This window comes from Podarcis erhardii (assembly GCF_964252035.2).
Source record: "Podarcis erhardii genome assembly, chromosome: 6".
In the NCBI taxonomy this organism is placed as follows: domain Eukaryota; kingdom Metazoa; phylum Chordata; class Lepidosauria; order Squamata; family Lacertidae; genus Podarcis; species Podarcis erhardii.
Window position 1 is genome coordinate 83,546,899 of NC_138510.1, and position 6,071 is coordinate 83,552,969.

A 6,071-nucleotide genomic window follows, 5' to 3' on the forward strand; every position below is an offset into this window, starting at 1 on the left:
GGTTTGCTGCCCAAAATGCAGCCGTGCCAGCCATTCTGCCTCATTGCGCTCACTTTTCACCTCGAGTCACCCCCCCCCCTTTAGGGCTTAGTTTTCCTCCTGACTTTGCTATGGACCTATGGTTGGTCCCCCTGGTTGCCCAGGGGGCCTGGTAGGATTTTTTTCCAACTGGCAAATTGGCACTGGCCTTTTGGTTTTTTTTCGCCTACCTCGTAGCAATCGTCACAACTTTCGTGGTATTTGGTGGTTAGGCATTGAAATGTGTTGTTGGTGTGTGGAAGGGCTAGGTGTGGCCATCGCCTACCCCTTCATTTTGGGTATTCCATTAAAGGAATCCGGCGGTCATGGATCCTGTCCAATCCCTGTGTGGCGGGGGGCCATCGCACGACCCTCGGTGACATCAGGGGAGAGCTTATAGTTGCATTAGCATCAACAGGCTCCCCCTACTGGTGGTTAACCCCTTCTTCAGATTCACCCCTCTTTGAGTAGGTGGAGTCAAATCTTCCGTGGTCCAGTGCCTAAGCCAATACCTTCTCACATGCTGTAATCAATAAAGTTGTGGCCTTTTCTTGCCCATTAACCTTACATTCTGTGTCCATGTGTCTTTATTCCCCAAGCGGGGATCGGGTCCTCGAATCACAAACACCATTTCCTAATCTCTTCTGGTGCACTGGGAATTCCCCTTAAAATCTTTGTTTTTGAGGCAGTGTATGAGTTAAATCCAGTTTGGCAATGCCTGCTCTGATGTAGTTCAATAATAATTTTGCGTTTATAAAGTGAAAAAACAGCAACAGTGACTTTCTTTCCAGGATTGCCACTTTTAAAGTAGGTTGGATCAATTTGCAATTTAATGATTAATCATTATCATCATATCATCATTTATGCCAAAGAGTTATAATTTTAGCACCTAGTGACCCTTTAGCATCGCAGGATTGTTGGATATGTTTTGAGTTTGCGCAGGCGACTCTGTGCCCAGTGGAACACTTTCCCCCCAAAACGCTGGTTAAAATGAAAGCATTATTTAAGGTTGTTTTGAAAAGCTAACAAATATAGGATTAAACAGACATACCTTGTCTGTACCTTGGAAGCCAAATGGAATCCGTTCTGGAAGTCTGCTCGACTTCCAAGGTGCGGCTTCCAATTGGCTGCAGGAACTTTCTGCAGCCAATCAGAAGCCGTGGCAGCCCCGCCGGATGTTCAGCTTCCGAAAGAACATTCGATAACAGAACACTCACTTCTGGTTTTTGATTGTTCGGGAGCCTGAACGTTCAGCTCCCAAGGCGTTCGGGAACCAAGGTACGGCTGTACTTCTTTCGGGACCGAGAAAGTTTCAGAGATATTGAAACACCACTGAAAAGGCCCCATCTCTAGTGCCCAGAAGTTTGATGAGTAGTTTCATAGTATCATAGAATTGTGGAGTTGGAAGGGACCCTGAGGATCATCTCGTCCAAACCCCTGCAATACAGGAATGTCAACTAAAGCATCCATGACAGATAGTCATCCAAACTTTGATTGACTTTGGCCTTGATGGAAAGCTCTCATCCCTTTGAGCTGGCGTCACATTGACTAAGGATGAGATCCTAATTCCACTTACCTAGGAGCAAGCCCCACTGAATTCTATAGGATTTACTTCTGAGTTGAAATGGTGGGATTACACCGTAAGAGTGTGAATTCTGAGTCTTGGTCTTGAACTTGAACAATCTTATGCAAGCCAATTTGGGGGATATACCTTATAGGCTTTTTGTAACTAGCATTATAGAGATGATGTATTTGAAAGCCGACGAATACTCTAAAAAGTGATGCATCACTACCATGTCTTCCTCCTGGCTGAGCTCCCAGAACTGGGAATAAATATAGGCAGCATGTCAACCTGTAGAGGTTTTGAGAAGAAATACAAGGAACAGATCGGTCTGTAAAGATATAGAGGTCAGATTTGGAAGGATGCTGGTAGATTGGTCCCATAAGGGCTCAAATGACACTATATAATCATTTCAAATTGATGTGGCACTTTCTACAGTTGGAAGAAAACTCAAGAGCCAGACCATGATATAAAATATACTGTCTACCCTGCATTAAGCAAATGAAAGCAAATAAGGAGGATACATAAATCAGGATAAGAAGAATTTTCCAGAATGAAAAGAAATGTGTAGAATAGATCAGGAACCCTCTTTCCAGTCTCTTATTACAGAAATCCAGGACGCCTCCTTCTTGTAAACTGATTTGTGTTCCCAGAGACACAAAACCAGGGTAAAAAGTACACCAATCAAGTCAAGGCCTTCTACATCGGAATGAAGGAATCTGTAGGCTAGGCACACTTGTCTAAGTATGCTGATAAAAAAGTTCCTGCCATTACATTGTTTTCCAGCCATCCACTTGGTTCCACCCTCTCCACTCAAGGCACAATTTCACGCTGCACTACATGCATATGTTTGTAACAAAAGTCAGATGTCAAAAGAGGGACAAGCTAGCGCACTGGAGCGATGTGCACAGGCAAATGTGTCTCTCTGTGTTTAATTGCTTCTCTACCCACCAGTTCTCCACTTCAAGTGCCCCCTTGCTGCTTCAGAGTTGACAGCCTTGTCTGGATAATAAACGCAAGCGGAAAGTAAACAGAGTTAAGGAGCTGTTGCCAACACCCCCCACCCACCCGCAGTAGTACAGCACCACATGTAATGTTTGAGATATCAACATCCTATGGGGTGTTAAGGGAGGTGTAGTAGCATTAGTAGGGGGCATGTTGTGCTCGTCTTGGGAAGGTTCCCACCCTGAATTCAGTTTGCACCTATGGCTCCTGGAAGCTGATCACATGTGACAGTGGCTACATCCTGGGAACGGCTCTGGCCAGCTGGCTGAACCAGGTGAGGGCAGTTGATAGGTCTCAAAGCCTTGATCACACGGGTGGTGCTGTGGTCTAAACCACTGAGCCTCTTGGTGGTTTGAATCCCCATGACAGGGTGAGCTCCCGTTGCTCTGTCCCAGCATCTGCCAACCTAGCAGTTCGAAAGCACACCAGTGCAAGTAGATAAATAGGTTCTGCTGTGGCGTTTCCGTGCACTCTGGTTTCTGTCACAGTGTTCCCTTGTGCCAGAAGTGCTTTAGTCCTGCTGGCCACATGACCTGGAAAGCTGTCTGTGGACAAACAGCAGCTCCCTTGGCCTGAAAGCGAGATGAGTGCCCCACCGCATAGTCGCCTTTGACTGAACTTAACCGTCCAGGGGCTCTTTACCTTTACCTAAACCCTTGATGAGATAAGGACTTCCCCTGCATGTGAAGACAGGCTCCAGTAGATTGAGTTGTTGTTGTTTAGTCATTTAGTCGTGTCCTGTCCCGCAGCTTGGTCAAACTCATGTTGGTAGCTTTGAGAACACTGTCCAACCATCTCATCCTCTGTCATCCCCTTCTCCTTGTGCCCTCCATCTTTCCCAACATCAGGGTCTTTTCCAGGGAGTCTTCTCTTCTCATGAGGTGGCCAAAGTATTGGAGCCTCAGCTTCAGGATCTGTCCTTCCCGTGAGTATACTCAGGGCTGATTTCCTTCAGAATGGATCAGTTTGATCTTCTTGCAGTCCATGGGACTCTCAAGAGTCTCCTCCAGCACCATAATTCAAAAGCATCAATTCTTCGGCGATCAGCTTTCTTTATGGTCCAGCTCTCACTTCCATACATCACTACTGGGAAAACCATAGCTTTAACTATACGGGGGTGGACAAGGCCAAAAGAGGTTCTAATGGTCAAGAAGGCAGTTTCTGCACAAGCTGTAGAGGGAAGTGTGGGGCAGATGGGGCTTGCCAACTTGGGTAGTCCATGTAGGAGAAGGAAAACTCTGATCCAAAACCTATGCTGCCTTGCTGGATGTCTTTGGGAGAAGAAAAGGCTAAGGAGTAAACCCAACACAATTCCAGAGTGGAGTCCCTAAGGTGGTTGGATGGTGCTTTGTATGCCTCCTTCAGGAGACTGGATGAAGCTAAGATGAGAATGAATCTCTCTCATGATTTTATCTCTGCCCTTTTTAATTAAGGTCAGGACTTTCCCTCATTTACACCTGCAGTACCTGCCTACATTGGAAAACCAAAACCAAATGATTTGGATAAATAATTCAAAGGCTTCCATGAAGTCAGTTTAGAGTCATGAATGAGGTCATAATGCACCTGTGGCAAACTCGAGAGAAAATAACAGATGGCTTGGATAAGGAATTCAGAGAAAGGCTAGTGGATTAGCTAATAAAGGTAGCATGCTTAGTTTCATAGATAAGAACAGAGTAGAATAGTATTTTTTGAATTAGTCTGCAGGCAATATCAAAAGAGAACAATATAAAATGCATACAAACTCCACATTTTTTAAAAAATCATTTAAAATGCTGCATAAGTATACATGGCACAGAATTTTGTATTTGTTTAACACTACTATAATGAAATAAAAAAGAAGATTTACATGTCAAAATGAATTTCTACCCTGAGAACTCAGAATCTCCATCAGAGTTGTCTGAAATCAATTCCAAATATATTTTTCTGAGGCTAGAGACCTTTACCACAAAAGAGGCCACTTTCTTGCTATAGGATTGCCACCTCAGTGTTGCCTTGATACTAGGAGCACGAAACACCCATAGGTCGGGATGATGTGACAGATAGTTGTCTGCTTTGTGGACTTGCAGTCTGTGAACCAGACATGGCCAAACTTGGCCCTCCAGCTGTTTTGGGACTACAACTCCCATCACCCCTAGCTAACAGGACCAGTGGTCAGGGATGATGGGAATTGTAGTCCCAAAACAGCTGGAGAGCCAAGTTTGGCCATGTCTGCTGTGAACAATGGGGTACAGGCTTTGTTTGTTTGTTTCAAATGTCTGCAAAACCTGTTTCACCGGGGGCGTCTTGTATGCCTTGCTTTTACATTCTTAGTGCATTTTATTTATGTCCACATTTGTCCTGCATTTGACCTGTACATATTATTGAGAACAACAGCTTTTAGGAATCTGGTTAAAGCAGGATAAGACTTATGTGAACAGTAAAGAATCTGCAGTAAAGCATTCTTCAATAGTAGCCTCTTGAGGCATGGGCAGAGGCATCCTTGAAATATATTAGGGTGCAGCACCCTATCAATCTTGTTGAATTCCTAGGAAACAGGTAGGTGTCTCATTCATGCATTCTTCTTCCTTCTGTCTGGCTTGCTGGAACTTATATGTCTCAAAATCAGAGTATTTCTTTGGAGAAAAATGCTTTGTCAGTGCCTCCATCATTTTAACCGTCACCTCCTGCGTCTGTGAGGGTGATAAAGTTGTCAAATGCACAATGCGGAAGAAGAGCACACTTTCTAGTATTGCAGTCTGTTTCCATAGCAGGGAACACAAGTTACAGCCTCTGGCCCCAGGCCCCAGGCTTTTGTTTTGTTTTTCATTTTTTTTAATTGATTTCCCAAAAAATCGAAAAACAAACATAAATCATTACCTTATTTAAACCAATCTTAGTATCATTGTTAAGTGACTTCCTCGTATCCCCCTGGTTGAATTTCAATATATATATATTTTAATGGTTTTCAAAACCAATATTCTCTTAAAATTAACTTCATCACTTAACCTCTTTCTTTCTATCAAATTCAGCATTTAAACATATTAATTCAACACATTACATATTTAAATCCTAAGCCTATCTGGTATTTGCAAGCTTTTCAATTTAATTTATCTTTACATATTTAGCTAAATAGTCTTTAAATTTCCTCCATTCCTCCTGGTACTTCTCCTCCTTCTGGTCATGGACTCTTCCAGTCAGGTCGGCTAGCTCTGAAAAATCCTTCATCTTCCAATCTTTCACTGTTGGTACTTCTTGTGTTTTCCAATTCTTTGCTAACAAAATTCTTGCTGCAGTTGTGGCATACCAAAACAATTTAACATCTTTTTTGGGCAATTCCAAAGCTGTTATTCCAAGAAGAAAGGCCTCTGGTTTCTTAATAAATGTATATTTCAACTTTTCTTTCAATTCGTTATAAATCTTCTCCCAGAAGTCTTTCACCTTGGGGCAGGTCCACCACATATGATAAAAGGTACTCTCTTTTTCTTTGCATTTCCAACATAGGTTATCA